The sequence below is a fragment of the Podarcis vaucheri genome (assembly GCF_965113315.1).
Source record: "Podarcis vaucheri genome assembly, chromosome: 3".
In the NCBI taxonomy this organism is placed as follows: Eukaryota; Metazoa; Chordata; class Lepidosauria; order Squamata; family Lacertidae; genus Podarcis; species Podarcis vaucheri.
Window position 1 is genome coordinate 4,376,775 of NC_138761.1, and position 16,046 is coordinate 4,392,820.

The 16,046-nt window shown below is 46.3% G+C and overlaps 1 protein-coding gene across 5 annotated transcripts in view; it reads left to right on the forward strand.

Annotated features, from left to right (window-relative positions):
• The window catches only part of NCOA1 (nuclear receptor coactivator 1), a 302,949-nt gene that overhangs the window by 185,229 nt on the left and 101,674 nt on the right, over positions 1 to 16,046 (forward strand). The window lies entirely within an intron of this gene.

The following is a 16,046-nucleotide window of genomic DNA, read 5'->3' on the forward strand; positions in this document are numbered from 1 at the left end:
GTGTTCAGCTGAGTGCCACAGACCAACTAATGAGAGAGGTGATATTGAACCAAACTGTTCAGTCTGCAAAAGAGGCTGTGTCTGCAGTGGGAAAAGAATCTGCAACTCTGCAAACATGAAGGAGATTGGCTTTTGCAAGTGGAAGATCAGCCAGGTGGGAAGTGTTTCGATGTTAACAACAAACGCGTGTTTTTAATGCCACTTTCCTGGTTATAAATTTGTGTGTGTGTGTCATTTCCATAAGCACAACTCTAGTAATGAAACCATTTGGCATGCAGAAGGGAAACAGCTGCTATAAAGAAGTAGATTTGAATTTCCAATGACTCCATAATGAGTAACATGGAATCAGATGCTCATCTAACATGAAGAGAAGATGTTTATAATAGTTTGAAGCACTTTGCTTGCTTCCAGAGTGGTGCCTTTAGTACTGCTGAGGCATTGCATTTCACAATTAGCTGGAAGTGAAATTAAATGGAGGCTCAACATAGCACTTAATATAGCACTATGTTATCCAGGAGTGCCCTCCTCCATGCTTACGATTCTGCTTTAATCTTTACTCACTAGTAAGTTACATTCAGCAAAGGTCCTTTTAGAGTGATGTTTCTGCCAGGTAGGAGAGAAAGCTTAATTGCTTTGTATTATTTATTTTTAAATTGGGGTTAATTTTTATATTTTTATAGTGAAAAGTGCTATTATTATTATTTTAAAAAAAGAGGAAGCCAATATTTAATCACAACTAGAAAAAGGTAATTAAAACTGAGTGGGAGGGGACGTCACACACACACACACACACGATTTGGAGACAGTGGATAGAGAAGAAAGTACTGCAAACAGGATACTTTTAATTAAAGGTACAGGACCCCTTAAGAACATCAGTGCTGAAATGCTACAAATAGATCTGAAAATCCACAGAACAATTTGGAATTCAGTGCACTGCAATGTTTTGATAATGGTGTCCTGATTCTCCATAGAAAGTGAGCGAATGATGCAAAAGGTGCGAGTGTGGAAGCGACCTTTGACTCTTGTCTCCTGCAGTTTTAGATGTTTAAGAAACATTTGGGTGAAAGCTAGAATCTCCAGGCTTGAAGCTGAGATAATGCAATTCTGAGTCAAAAGAAGCGGGAGCTCTTGATATTTCCTTGGAGATCTAGGTATTTGTCTTCTGTCAGTCAAACTGGCTTTATGGTGCTCTGTCAAAATTATCCCCTTGTGCAGTAATGAATGCAAAGGCTGCTGCCAGGCCAGCCACTTTGCTCATTTGTAGAACTTGGTGGCTAATCAAACATTTTTTTTCGTCCTGTTTCTTTTTTGATCAGTAAATGTCACAGCGGCTGGATCACGCTGTCCTTTCATATTGGACGTGCCATCCACTCGCAATCTAGAATGTTAATGCGAAGCTTTATTCTGTTATGTTGTTATAATGTCTGGGTGTGCTAATGTTGACCCAATTTCCCTGAGTTGGTGAGGCTCATTTGGCAGCATCAAGAAACAGGAGTCTTTAGTGTCAATGGCTCAGTCCTGTGGAATACTCTGCCCATGGAGATTTAGCAGGCACCTTCTGTTTCTGCCTTCAAACACCAGCTCAAAACTTTTCTATTCTGTCAGGCTTATACAAGCAGTTAAAAATGCACCTTTCCATAACTGGTAGCTGATTTCCGATTTTAAAATTTTACATGCTTTTTATTGTATGGTTTTATATATGGTTGTTGTAAACCACTCTGCTTTATATTTATGATGAATGTTGTTGTTGTTGTTTAGTTGTTTAGTTGTGTCCGACTCTGTGTGACCACCTGGACCAGAGCACGCCAGGCACTCCTGTCTTCCACTGCCTCCCGCAGTTTGGTCAAACTAATGCTGGTAGCTTCAAAAACACTGTCCAACCATCTCGTCCTCTGTTGTCCCCTTCTCCTTGTGCCCTCCATCTTTCCCAACATCAGGGTCTTTTCCAGGAAGTCTTCTCTTCTCATGAGGTGGCCAAAGTATTGAAGCCTCAGCTTCAGGATCTGTCCTTCCAGTGAGCATTCAGGGCTGATTTCCTTAAGAATGGGTAGGGTTGATCTTCTTGCAGTCCATGGGACTCTCAAGAGTCTCCTCCAGCACCACAATTCAAAAGCATCCATTCTTCGGCGATCAGCCTTCTTCACGGTCCAGCTCTCACTTCCATACATCACTACTGGGAAAACCATAGCTTTAACTATACAGACCTTTGTTGGCAAGGTGGTGTCTCTGCTTTTTAAGATGCTGTCTAGGTTTGTCATTGCTTTCCTCCCAAGAAGCAGGCGTCTTTTAATTTCGTGACTGCTGAATAGCAATATGTAAATATTTTTATAAGTAAATAAATACTTCAGGGGCACAGGGTGCCAGATTCTAGTTTTTACACTCAAAATCCTTTTTGGGCTATGGTTCTTTTCTAGAACCTTTGAGGCTTGCATGGAAAAAGCTACTCCAGAATTGAGTGAGATTCAAGTAGCATCCTCTGTTAGGATTATGCATGTGTTTATAGATAGCAGAGCCATTGTGTGGCAGAAGAAATTCTGTGCTGCCTTTTAGGCAGAATCTGTGAGCGACGTGCAACCTTTTTCTGGTGTTGTCAACCTCCTGGAAGATTGTATTGTGTTTTACCAACGTCTTTGATAAGGGAGAAAAGGCAATAAATTGAGTTGCAGATGACCTACTTCATATGTGGGGTGGGGTCACAGTTTCAGTCCCAGCTTCTTGGGTAGCAGCCCTGGGAAGAATGTGCTCTTGGGATCCCCACCAGTCAGAGAAGACAAGAGAGTAGTTAGACCAGGCTTCCTCAACCACAGCCCTCCAGATGTTTTGAGACTACAATTCCCAGCATCCCTGACCACTGGTCCTGCTAGCTAGGGATCATGGGAGTTGTAGGCCAAAAATATCTGGAGGGCCGAGGTTAAGGAAGCCTGGGTTAGACTCTGCATGAGAGTTACCAGCTAGATTACTGCAATGCATGTAGGTGGGGCTGCCCTTGAAGACTACTCGGAATCTGCAGCTGGTACTGAATGAGGCAGCCAGAATTCTAGCTGCCACAGTCAAGTGGAACCACATTGCACCTTTTCTAAAAGAGCTGCGTTGGTTACCTGTTTGCTTGCAAGCCCAATTCTAGATGCTGCTGCTTAACTTTAAAACCTTTAAAAGTGTTTGATTGTTTTGAGACGTTTTGTATTGTGTTTTGTTTTAGTATCACGGTGAGTCAAACCATTTGTATACTAATCTGGTATCTGTAACGGCAGTTAGAAATACATTTCACGTAAGTTGTTAAAAGACAGATTCATAAACCTGAGCAAAAAAGCTTGCTAACTATTTTTGCTAAGGCAAATCCCACCTCTTAGGAGTTAAATTGCTCCTCTCCATCTCTCTTCACCCCACCCCACATTCCTTCCACCTTTCCTCAGATTCTGAGCAGTTAGTTTTCATATCAGCAAGAATGAAGCAGGTTCACGGCTCCAAAAAAGCTGGTGCTGCTTCTGCAAGGGACTCTTACTCGGGAGGAGTGATGTTTAAACAAACTTTAAACAAAGAGCACCGTTGATAGGGCTGAGACTCATCTCACTAATAGAAAGATCTGTAAAACAGCAGAAACAAGAAATGCATAGGTGCTAAAATATAGGGATGAAGTGCCAGAAATTGGTGGGGGTTTTTAAGCCTAAGTACCTGGTCAGATCCATCCTTTGTCCCTTACTTGTCAGAATTTTGGAACAGGGGACCACCTTCTTTAAAAAGAGGTGTACACTGCCCCGTAAATCATCATGTACACTGATCTGGTGCTAAATAAATAAATAAATGTTTACTTCTCCATCTGTGGCCAGTTGTTTCAGATAATATATCTCAAAACCAGGCTCAGAGAGGCTAACATCAAATGTATAACACATTAACATAAAATCAGGCAATCAATTAAAATACATCCTCAAATCAGATCAGGATCAGAATAAAATCCAGTCAGATGGCAACCCGCAGATTAGGGTTGGGGACCTTAAATGCTCACCAGGCCCAACTGTTTGTGCTGAACTTATATGGGCCTGTGAGAAAAATTGGGAGGCCGCTTTCATGCTAGTTCTTATGAAAGGGGAGGGGGAGTCAGTCTGAACCCCGACCAAAGGCCTGGCGGAACAGCTCCATCTTGCAGGCCCTGCGGAAAGATGCCCTGGTCTCTTGCGACAGAGTGTTCCACCGGGCTGGGGCCACAGCTGAAAAGGCCTTGGCCCTGGTCCAGGCCAGTCTAATTTCCTTGAGGCTCGGGACCTCCAAGACGTTATTATTTGCAGACCTTAAGGTCTTCCGTGGGGCATACCAGGAGAGGTGGTCCTGTAGGTATGAGGGTCCTATGCCTTATAGGGCTTTAAAGGTGCTGGAAGATGCTGGAAGAATGGAAGCTCAAACTGGCACCATGAGCCGGGCAGTTTTTTGCAGCGACCCATAGATGTTACTGGGGAAGCTTGTCCCTAACATTGTGGGAGAGAGCACCTTTATCCTAGCAGCCACCCCTTGCTTCATCGCTCCCGGTTTGCCCTCCTTTTTGCCTGGCCAACTTGCCTGGCCACCAGTTGAAGCACAGGCTTCTAAAACGGAGCTTCCTGATATGTAAATAAACATGTACAGACAGAACATGATGGTGGTTAATGCTGAAGTTTTTAATTGCTGTTGGAAATGCATTTTTTTTGTTTTTGTTTTAATCTTGCTATCATCTCAAGCAACAGTATTTTATTAGTCACTTCTGCTCATTTTTTGTTTCAGGCCGATGCTTTTAATGTCATCACTTAGAACGGTGATCATTTCTGATATGTTGAGTCAGATACGGGAATCATCCAGAGAGCAGTCACCTTCTGGGGGAGAGGATAGGAGAGCCTACAAGACAGGGTGTTTTAGCAGGAAACATTGGAGTTGACATACCATGTTCTTAGTAATTAATCCTGAGCATTTCAGGGCTGAGAAATGCATGTAGAGAGTTCCAGCTGGATGGTGGTTCCTTTCAAACCTTGTGGAGCCAGAAGGCTTCCTTCTGATTGTTTGGAGGGGCCCTAGTTTTTTTTGTTTTTTTTTGGTAAGTGTAGAATTCCTTGGAAATATATCAGATGTACCTACCTGTACATTCAGATCATCACCCGAGGACTTTTTCCATGTTTCCATGCCTTAAGAAGTGAATAAAGGCATTACGGACAGGGCCTTTTTGTCTGTGGCACCCCCCTCCTGAAGGGGGCCCACCCAGCTCAGCCACTGCTGAGCGATGAGCAAAAACATGGCAATTTCGGAATCTTTCTGTTTCTCTGCTGGTGAATTCAAATCAGAGTCTTGTTTTGGGGATATCATTTTTTCTTCTTAATGCTATTCATTTTTTCTTCTTGTTGTACTCAGCCTTTATATTATTCTTTATTGTTTTTAACATTCTTTGTCAGCCACCTTGGGACCCAAAGTGTGGAAAACTAAATATCACAAATCCATGCATGACTACTTTTGTGGGTGGATAAGAGAACTCTGAGCCCTTTATGCATTTGGTCCCATTTATAATCTTTATGTTGCTTCTGTAATTTAATGACTGCTGAACTGTTACACAACTATCCTAGCATTCTGTTTTCAGTAATAGTTAGCTGGATGCCACATAAGTAAGATGTTGAAGGAGCTACTCATCCCTTGTACACCTCCCAGCATCTGGTAATTGAGCACACTCTGCTTCTAAACTCTGAGACTTCATGTAGTAACTTGGAGTCATAGCTGTTTCATACCTATTTAAATGAATTTGTAGGATAATCCGCTTTTAAGGCATTTCCCATTTCACACCCTAAGAATGGGAAGCCTCCGCACATAGGGCACTTGCATTGGAGGTCCAGCGCTGAGGGCCTTCTGGCAGTTCCCTCACTTCGAGAAGCCAAGTTACAGGGAACAAGGCAGAGGGCCTTCTCGGGGGTGGCACCCGCCCTGTGGAACGCCCTCCCACCTGATGTCAAAGAGAACAACAACTACCAGACTTTTAGAAGACATCTGAAGGCAGCCCTGTTTAGGGAAGCTTTTGATGTTTGATGGATTATTGTATTTTAATATTTTGTTGGAAGCCGCCCAGAGTGGCTGGGGAATACCAGCCAGATGGGTGGGGTATAAATATTATTATTATTATTATTATTATTATTATTATTATTATTATTATTATATTGGAGCAGTTTATTGGACTACTTGGTTCAGGCTTCTATCTTCCCGCACCTGTTGTTTCCCCTTGAGCGTCAGTTGTGGTCTTCTTGATCTAGGGCCAGTTTTGGAACCAGGTACTCGCAGCATCTCAAGAACATCTGTGCACAGCACAGCTCATGGTAGGGGTCACTTTAGCAGTGGAGGGTGGGGCGCAGGGACTCCACATGGATGTGAACGTTTAAGAGGCGTTCATGGGATCTTCTGGAGAACCAGTTGCTGGTTGAGTGGTGAGAGCTAGTTGCTGTTCATAGGTAGCAGCTGTAGGAGCATACATTCCTTTGGGACCCCTTTATCTTGTGCTGGTGGCTGTCAACATGCAGCCATCACCTGTGCTTCATAAAAATCTGGCCAAGGGCAAACGGTTTGCCTCTATGGTGGCCAATAGCAAAACTACTATTAGTTTGAGTGAAGCCCAATGGCAGTTTTTATCTTTCTGTACCTTAGTTCAGTGTTTCCCAACTGGTGTTCCGCGGCACACTAGTGTGCCGCCAGACGTTGCCTGGTGTGCCGTGGGAGGGAGGCGGGCGACGAGAGGCGGGGCGGCGGCGGCGAGGAGAGGCCGCCCAGCGCGCCGTCTGGCTGCCTGCGTGGCGCTGACGTCACGGGGCTGTAACGTCGAAAGAAACCCGGGAATCCAGGCTGCGGACAGCCAAACTTCGCCTTTTCTCTATGGCCAGCTTTCATCCTATCATATGCTAATACGTCTACGGTTGAAGCTGCGGAAGGGCGGAAGTTCCTGCGGGGAAGAACCGTCCGGTGAGCCCTGCAATCTTGGGAAGCTGAGTTCCCCCCTGGAGAACCGCCCCTCTCCCGCCGCCCTTCTTCTTCTCCGCTGCCCGCGTATGGTCCCACCGTGTAGCATCCTCTCGGCGCCCAGAGCCCTGGGGGGCTTCCTGCTTGCCATGGCGAGCGGCAGCAGCCTGGCGGCAGTAGCTGGCCTCGCAAAAGCTCCCGCCGCTGGAGGCCCCTTTGCGCCCGCCGGCCGCCTGCTCCTGGGAGTGCCGGGCGGACCTGGCGGGAGTCCTGCGCCTCGTCCCGGAGGGGGAAACCGACGCCTGTGAGCCCCTGGGACCCCCGCTGAACGGGTGAGGAAGGTGCCCGAGACGGGGGGGGATACACACGCCCCAGGTCGCGGGCCTTCCTGTTCTCTGGAAGGAGCCCCGGGAGCCGTGGGAAGGAGGCGAGGGGCAGCCGAGACAGGGCCTCAAGGGGCTTGGCGGGGGGCTGCCCCTCTTCCAGACACCCCCCAACCCCCCAGAATGACCGCCAAATGCTGAACAAGCATCAAACAACCACAGAGGCTTCTGCGTCGTGACTCAGCGGGCAGAGTGTAGGTGTGTTTTTGCATGAAAAGGATCCCAGGCACATCAGTTCCCGGCGTCGATCCCTGCCTTGGAAACCTTGCAGAGCTCCTGCCCTCCAAGTGCAGACCCGCCGCTGTCAACTTTTTCCACATTGAACCCAAACACATTGCACTTGGGGGACCAGCGTCTTAAATCTTTGGCCGTATAGTTTGCACGGTTGCACTTGGCACTGCGACCCAATTTGGATCAATTGGAAGACCAGTGGGTGTAGCAGCAGCCTGGCAAGAATAGGCTCTTGTCCTCATTCCACTTTTTCAATCCACCCTTCCCCCTCTGGGGTAGCTTTCTTACTTGCTCTAGAACAGTGGTTCCCAACCTTTTTTTGGGCCATGCCCCACCTAAACATCTCTAAAATCCTGCCCCCCCCCCCCCATGACGTATAATTCTTATTATTCAAAAAGTGAATAAGTAAAAAGTGACCTTTCCCCATCTGGCATGGTGGTGTGCCTCGAGATTTTTTTCATGAAACAAGTGTGCCTTTGCCCAAAAAAGGTTGGGAAACACTGCCTTAGTTTTCTATCAGTATGTAATGGTGAAGTTTCTTTTCTTGCCTCCTGCTTAGATAATTTCTTTAAAGGAAGGCTCCAGTCTTGGGTTGTATCCTGGCGTCATTTCTACAGGCAGCTTTCTGTGTAAACTTTATTGTCAAAGGAGGAGGCAGAAGCTTATCTCCAATTTTAGCGCTGGGGAAAATCTCTTACCTTAGAACTTGGTGCTCAGATGGGAGATAAAAGATATTGGTGCCTGATAATCCTGTGATGTCAGGTGACTGACAGGTCCTTTGACCAAAATGGCCTGTGGGCCAAATGTTCCCCAGCCTTTTAAACTGTAAAGCAGGGGTGGAGAACCTTAGGCTGGAGAGCCAAATGTGGCCCTCCAAGCCTCTCTCTTTGGCCCTCAAGACTCTCCCCAGGCCACACCCCCTCCTTGAATGCACCCTTAAGCATTTTTGCCAGACTGGAATGCATCCTTGAACTCCTTGTGCTTCTTGTTTCCTGGATGGAGGATGGAGAGAAGTGTGTGAGTATTTGCAGGAAGTAGCCTACTGTACAAAGATAAAATTCACACTCTTTGCTCTGCCCACTTTCACTTCTGCCCCTGGCCACCACTGTTAGTGGCGCCCAGACTGAAAAAAGGGTTCCTACCGTTTCTGTAGAGCATTGCAAATAAAAAAGGCACAAGGTAGATTCTGGATCTTCAGTTGCTGGAGAAGGGAGCTGGTGGCTGGAGACATTTTGGTAGCTGAAGTAGAAAATCTAAATGACATCTCCTTCCCAATGGTAGTTAAACATAGTAATAACTAAACAGGCATTTTGCTGCCTTTTAACGCTCCTGCAAGGTCTATGGTCCAAGTAAGCTGCTCCACCTGTTAGATTTCTGTGTGTTGCCACTGTGCAGTGCTTGGAGTCGCAAGACTTTGTTTTGCATTTCAGAGATTCCAGGCTATTGGAAGTCTCACGGAAGACAGGAGACGGATGTGATGTTACTGGTTTCCTGTTCCTTTGTTTTTCAGTTGCTCTCTGCTTTCACAGAGAGAGCATGTATATTTCTTTTCTGTCTGCGTAACTAGAAATAAAACTCTATGCAATGTAGCTCCTATTTTCTCGTCCTTCCCTGCTGGTGGATACTCTGGGTAATGAGGGAACATGCCTGGAGCCTTATCAGAGGCTCAGGTCATTAATCATTGTCGGAGGCGATTCTGAAGGACTTGACCGGAGGATGAGCTTTTCAAGCTCGGTCGTAGTCAGATGGTAGGACCAAACACTGCCTGGTGATAGATACCAGCTTCAGAATGTCCGTGTTATGTATACCCTCAATCCATAACATGTGAAATGCCCTTTGGACGGCACATTTGCTTGGAGTGCATTGTGTGAATCTGATCAATGTGCTTTTCAGTGCAAGGCGTGCTTCTTCTGCGCTGGGTCACTATTTGTGCTCCAGAGTTGGGGTCTCTCACTTGGTGTCCTGTCTCCTTTTGCAAGAATTTCTTCCTGACTGCCAGCTGAGAACTTGCAGTTAGGTACTTGCACATTCAGCCTGGGCTTCCTGGTGCCTGTTTGCATGTGTGGCATGGTTCAACCTGCCATTGAAGCACAGGTATGTGCAGGCAGGCTTTGAGAAAACATTTGGAAGTTGGTGAATCAACATCTTCATGGCTCCACTAATGTGGGAAGCTTCCGTGCGAATGCCCCTTGATGGAAGCTTTATTCTTTGGTTCTGGGTCGGTGCTTCTTCTGATCCTTGAAAGAGATTCTGCTGACTGTACACCCCACATATTGTCTGGCAGCAGTGCCAGTAGCTCCATCTGTCAGTCTCTCCATCAAGCTTAGCCTGGGGGAAGATAAGAGCAACTGTGCTTAGAGGATTGTGGGAAGTTGTTTTTGATTCTAATCCGGAGCCAGCTGTTAGCATTTGGGGCACAATAAGGTAGTGCCTTGGGAAGTGCCAGTCAAGGTTCAGCGTCCAGTGGAAGGAAGCCTGCATTGCACAGTTGCTGGAATGGATTGCGTGGAACAGGTGAGAAGAGAACACAAGCAGAATTTGGCATGGTAGCCCGTCCAGTAACAGATGGGTCTCTGAAATCTTGCCCTTTCCTGACGACGCCCCCAGGCAGCGGAGTGTGCTTGTTTTCCTTGGCCGTTATTGATGTGGCTGGCTTGACGTGGACTGTTGACCGTTTCCTCTTAATAGGAGGTCAAAAACAGAAAATTCCACTTACAAAATCAAGTCGGGGCCCAGCCCTTTCTGGCTCAGTGGAGTGGTTTACTTAATGATTCATGCATTGCCTTGCTGCGCCAACAGGTGGTTTCAGTATTTTGGAATCTGCAAAAGTAGAAGAGACACTTGACGTTCCAAGTATGGAGCTAAGCGACTAATAGGGTCTTTGAAAGAGGATAGATATAGATATAAACAAGCCCTTTTGGATGGCTCTTAATCATCTCTAATTGAGAACGGTTTATGTTTGCTTAGAGGAGAGGCATCTGATTGACAGAAACCAGAACAATAAATAAAAGCTGCCCAGGAAATATTTGTTCTATCATCTGATGCTTGCTTTAGCTGCAGCTCCCTAATCTGGCTTCTAATTACCTGTGGATTTGCTTCTGGAACTAACCCAGGATGTATCCCTCAGGCTATAGGTTTGGAGGTAAGCTTCAGTTTCAAGGATCCCAGGAGTTGGCAAAGGGTCATAGGGGTCAGTTCTGGAGTCTACGGTTGTTGTTGTTTAGTCATGTCCAACTCTTCGTGACCCCCTGGACCAGAGCACGCCAGGCACTCCTGTCTTCCACTGCCTCCCGCAGTTTGGTCAGACTCATGCTGGTAGCTTCAAGAACGCTGTCCAGCCATCTCGTCCTCTGTCGTCCCCTTCTCCTTGTGCCCTCCATCTTTCCCAACATCAGGGTCTTTTCCCGGGAGTCTTCTCTTCTCATGAGGTGGCCAAAGTATTGGAGCCTCAGCTTCAGGATCTGTTCTTCCAGTGAGCACTCAGGGCTGATTTCCTTCAGAATGGAAATCGGTCCACAGTAACTTCAGGTAAATCAGTTGGGTAGACCATCCTTTTCAATAGTAACACCTTGCAGGCTTCAGCAACTGCTTCTCCCTGTGCCAGAATGGAGGTGGTTTCAGCAGAATGGGCTGGAGCAGCTTATCCAGAAGAGGATTCCTCTTCTCGCTGATGTGTCTCAATCATTCCCTTCTTACTCGGCTCCTGAGAGACTCTGCGTATAGAGGGAAACAAATCGGAAGAGCTGGAAAGAAAGCTTTCTCAGCTAGGTCATTCTGGTCTGTTTCCCTCTCTCCTGGGGAAATCCAGCCACATGGGTGGGGCTTTAATTATTATTATTATTATTATTATTGGGCAATAATAATAATAATAATTGTTGTTGTTGTTATTTATTTTTTATACCCTGCCCATCTGGGCTGCTTCCAACAAAATATTAAAATAAAATATTCTATTAGACATTAAAAACTTCCCTGATGTCTTCTGAATGTCAGGTAGTTGTTTTTCTCTTTGACATCTGGTGGGAGGGCGTTCCACAGGGTGGGTGCCACCACCGAGAAGGCCCTCTGCCTCGTTCCCTGTAACTTGGCTTCTCGCAACGAGGGAACTGCCAGAAGGCCCTCGGCACTGGACCTCGGTATCCGGGCAGAATGATGGCAATTCTAATAATAATAGTAATAATAATAATAATAGTAATTATTATTAATTATTATCATCATCATCATCATCCCAGGCCTTCTACCTCAGTGTGTTCAATCTGTCTACTCCTCTGCCATTTCTGAATTCTGTCACTAGACTCTTGGTTTGCCGAAAGTACATAACTGCTCCAGGCAGTATCTCAAAACAGTTCAGGATTTCTTTATTTAGTTTCAATGCTGCAACCCCTCTTGCTCCATCAGTGGCCGTTCATGTCCCACCCCCCAAAAAGCATGCATGGTTTGGGACTCCCACTAATTGTGCCATTTCCTATGTGCAAGCAGAATAGAATGTGCACATTCTCAGGAATCCGTCTTCTGGTAACTGAGAAGAGGGCAGAGAATGTGGAGCAAAGGCGGTCAGTACAGGGATGGTCCGTGTGCACAACTGCAGATGACCGCTCTCTCCCCACCGCCGCCTGGAGCAAGTATCACCTTTAGAGCTGGGAGACATATTTGGAGCTCTAGGGGTCGAATCATTTTTCCAACTACACCATCAAAGCTATTTTTAGGATAGTTTAAATTGTTTTTGGCTTGTCAGCCTTGGCAAGTTCCGTTGCAAAATAAACTGGATTTACAATTAAAAAGAAGCCCTGAACATATTACATCTCGAGTCTGGATAGAGCCAAATATTTCAGCTAAGCCTGCAGTTCTGTCTTTTGCTTTATTGGACATGCAGACGATTTTGCCAAGGTCACCATCTTCTTTCTTATCTTCTCCCTGAATGGGATTTGAGGGGGTGGGGGGTATATATATCTAGTTTGTGGCCCTGATCCTGGAAAACATTCCCTTTGAACAAAGCGCCTAGCTTTCATTAACAGCATTTCAAGTCTTTTGTGAATGGTTTCCTGGCTAGTGTGAGCAGGCCAAGAGTTTTCATATTGGCATAATAATTTCTGGTGTGAATTTAATTTTTTTTGAAGCAGAGCCAAAGCTGGCTATAAATAAAGAGCGGTTTAAGCAAATTGGAGAGCCCTGGAGGAAATGGTTGAAAAACAAACTGAAATCAAGCCTGTAATGAATGCATAGCTCTTGTACCCGGAGCAGATGAGTTTTGCAGTCTTTGGCTTTGAAAGGGCCAAGTCTGTTCCCCCTCCTCCCCATTACGTTTGTTTTGGCATCGTTTTAGTCTCCAAGTACGCCACAGAAGAGAAATAAAATTATATCAGTGGTCATTGGCTCAGCTGCTGGTTCTTGAACAGCAGTTTTCTCATTTTTATGGTTATTCTCTCCCTTTTAAATCAGGACAGGTGACCAAGGTTTCCAAAGCTTGCACAGGTGGGAATTATCTATTGGGGGTGATAATACTACTAAAAAGATTTCTGGCTTTGAACAAACACCTTCATCTTGATAAACATGATTCGTACATTGGCAAACCACATGCAAAGAATCATTTCAAACCGACTATAGGTGATTGAAAATGACAACATTTGGCCCAGTCCTTTTCAGACTGACAAATCCATCTTGGGACAAGTGGCTCTGTTAACTTTTTAGTAACAAGCAGAAACCGCTTACCTCCTTCCAATGAAATCAATGGGACTGACTTCCAAGTTAAAGACTTCTAGAATTAGGGATTTGTGCATGTTTACTCAAAAGTAAACCCCATTACGTTCCGTGAGGTGTACTCCTTAGGACTGCAGTCTTAGCCTCACAAGTGTCTTCCTGGCAAGGTGTCTGCTTCATCTTCCTCTGAAAATTACAAGCAAGTGTTAATGAGGAAATGGCATCCCAAGGGTGCCACACTTTTATTCCTTAAAGGAACTGACCTTTAAAATCTTCGTTTAAGGACGGCTGTAACTAGAGACCTAGGGCGGAATACAGGGTGGAATTTTGTCCTAAAAAAGCTTCCTCGGGGGCTATTAGTGAATGTACTTTGCTAAGGTTCTAGCTTGCTATTTGAGGAGTTCCTTTTCCATTTCTCTTTGCCTAGCTCACTTGCTGGTGATCTAAGACCGTTTGATCTATAGCACTTCTTCCTTTGCTTGTTCTTGTACCTCTTTCCTGCAGGTACCACACAGAGATCTGGATTAAATGCTTTTGTTTGGTTGGCTGAGGAGCGGAGTGGGGAGGTTGACAGCTCTTGATGCTCCTCTCTCCTTCAAACATCAGAGGAGCATTGCTGGATCAGAGCAAAGGTCCACCTAACCCACCATCTTATTTCCCATAGCAGCCAACCCCAGATACGTTTAGACAATGGCAAGTTGGTGGCCCCAAACTGTTTCCATACTGCCTTTCATTCTATTTTGGATTTCAGTGTGGTGTACAATCATTTGTGCCACAATACAAGTACAGTAATAATATAATAGAGAAAAGGGTTAAAAGAGCATGTAACATTAGAAACACCTGGGCAGTAAAGAATGTTTTTGCCTGGCAAAAGGGGAAGACATTCCATAACTAGGCACCACGGCGAAGAAACTGTTTTGCTGCCCAAAGTCATTGTGCTAGCGCAGGGTTTCCCAGACTTGTCTTTCCAGCTGTTTTTGGACTACAATTCCCATCATCCCCACCACTGGTCCTGCTAGCTAGGGATGATGGAAATTGTAGTCTAAAAACAGATGATGACCCAAGTTTGGGAAACCCTGTGCTAGTGAAAGCAGTGCATTGGGTATTGCCCAGTGACACGTGATGGGAATTTTACAGTGCTTATTTCTCCAAGGAAAACGTTCTGTTTGATAAGTTCATTGGTGACAGTGAATCAGAAGGGTCGTGGCCCCGTGTGTAGAGTTTTGAGGGGGTACGAAGTGTGTGTCTGCAGCACAGCCTGGCAAGCCTCTCCCGGTGTTGGTTCCTCCCAACCAATGCCGGGAGGGGAGCACGGGCCATGTCACATTGTGGGTACCAGCATGCAGGTGCTGGCTTTGTGCCCGCCAAGTTCTGTGCTGGCTGGCCAGGCTCCCCACTGTGTGGGCAGGTGGCACAGTGCGCGATTGTTGTTTTCTTCCTGCACCAGCATCGCCCTCCCCGGATCCCAGCTTTGCAAGGCTGCTCGGGGAGGGCAGCGTGGGGATACAGCAGCTGTGTGCCCTTTGATTCCAGCGGTGGGGGTGGGGGGGGGTCTGGTTTATTCTCCTCCCCTCGCCCTACCCCAGGTGGCGTGGAGACACATTCCACCACTGCAGTAAATAGATGCCAACTGCGCACACAATATTAGCCAAGCGTGGCAGCTTCAAAGTTTTCAGTTTTGTTTAAAACAAGCATGTTAAATTAAGTTGCTCTGTAGGGCAGGAGGGACGCGGGTGGCACTGTGGGTTAAACAACAGAGCCTAGGACTTGCTGATCAGAAGGTCGGTGGTTCGAATGCTGTGACAGGGTGAGCTCCCGTTGCTCGGTCCCTGCTCCTGCCCACCTAGCAGTTTGAAAGCATGTTAAAGTGCAAGTAGATAAATAGGTACGGCTCCGGCGGGAAGGGAAACGGCGTTTCCGTGCGCTGCTCTGGTTCACTAGAAGCGGCTTAGTCATGCTGGCCACATGACCCGGAAGCTGTACACCTGCTCCCTCGGCCAGTAAAGTGAGATGAGCGCCGCAACCCCAGAGTCGGTCACGACTGGACCTAATGGTCAGAGGTCCCTAGACCTTTACGTATAGGGCAGGAAGGGGGAGCCTGTGGCCCACCAGATGTTCTTGGACCAACTGAGCACTATCCATCCTGACAGGGACTGATGGGAGGTGGGAGTCCAACAGCACCTGAAGACCAGAGATTCCCCACCCCTGTTCTAGGGCATCAGAAAAGTTTCCAGTGCAAACTGAAAATCTTCTAATTTGCATAGGATTCAAAATTGTCCAGAAAACCGTCATCCCAGGTGAAAAACCTGAACGGGCGCATTCCATCCTGCAGCACCTTCGCTAAGTGCTACCTTTATCAGAGTTGCAGTATTCATCAATGAAGGAGAGAGGCTTCCTCCCTCTTGTTTCCCCAAGCAACCCCCCAAGAAAATTATTCAGGGGGCTTCTCTAAAACTCCAAAGCAGATGGTGACACATGGGAAGAGGTTATCATAGTGAAGACGTACCTACTGCTTGTCTGCCTTAGTGCATCTGTGTGATGGGACTAACCACTCTTCAGAAAGTCCTGCTAAAGGTTAGCAAAGCTGAGAAGACATAATATTATGTGGCAAGCTTTTTGCATAAAAGCTGGTTGAAGGTTGGGCCATGGTGTCACGTGGCTGTTGAAAGAGAGAGGAAGCTATTAGAAAGCACCTGCCTCACATCTCCTCTGCTGGATCACCTGAGCCGGAATCTGCTCTGGGCCAACCACGCAATCCCTTGATTTTACCCATTTTACTCTGCTTTG